At 52.9% G+C, this 639-nt stretch overlaps 1 protein-coding gene across 1 annotated transcript in view; it reads left to right on the plus strand.

Moving 5' to 3' along the window:
- MPP7 (membrane protein, palmitoylated 7 (MAGUK p55 subfamily member 7)) overlaps positions 1-639 on the plus strand; it is a 68,342-nt gene that overhangs the window by 65,732 nt on the left and 1,971 nt on the right. The window lies entirely within an intron of this gene.

Raw genomic sequence — 639 nt, forward strand, 5'->3', positions numbered from 1 at the left:
CTCTGCTGGGAATTTTTGTGTTACTAATAACCACAGTGCTTCCAGGAGCTGGACTAGTTTGTTTAAACACAGCCAAAGTATTTCTTCTCCAAGGGTGGCCAGCCTGTGACTTCTGAACCCCGGCAGCTTGTGAGCAGTTCCTGGGGCAGTTTTGGATGCAGGAGTAGGACAGGGAAGCTGTGCTGGCAGGGGAGCAGCCAGGGAAGTGTCCTGGGAGGAGGAGAGCTGGGGGGGGGCTCCTGGGGTTGATTTTGCCATTTGAGACCTCTGCATGTCCAGCACGGCCCTGTTTTCCAGCAAAGCACTGAATTGTCTCAGGGACCCAGGCTTGTGAGCCATTCTGGGATCCTGCTCTCCAATATGGCATTTTCCTGTGGCCCTGGCAGCATGAAGAGGACAGAAAGCTGCTGGCCATCCCATCCCATCCCATCCCATCCCATCCCATCCCATCCCATCCCAACCCTGCTTCGCCCTGTGCACAATCCAAATTGTAGACCTGTCTCTAACTCCATACATAGCATCACTCGGCTGACACAGGAAGAGTGAACAGCAGGAGTTATGTGGAGGACACACAGTACTGAAGAGAACAAATCATTGACCCGTTGTGACTGAGTGTCACAGACACAGTAGCACTTTTTC

The sequence above is a fragment of the Mesitornis unicolor genome, unplaced genomic scaffold, assembly GCF_000695765.1.
Source record: "Mesitornis unicolor isolate BGI_N332 unplaced genomic scaffold, ASM69576v1 scaffold10708, whole genome shotgun sequence".
In the NCBI taxonomy this organism is placed as follows: Eukaryota; Metazoa; Chordata; class Aves; order Mesitornithiformes; family Mesitornithidae; genus Mesitornis; species Mesitornis unicolor.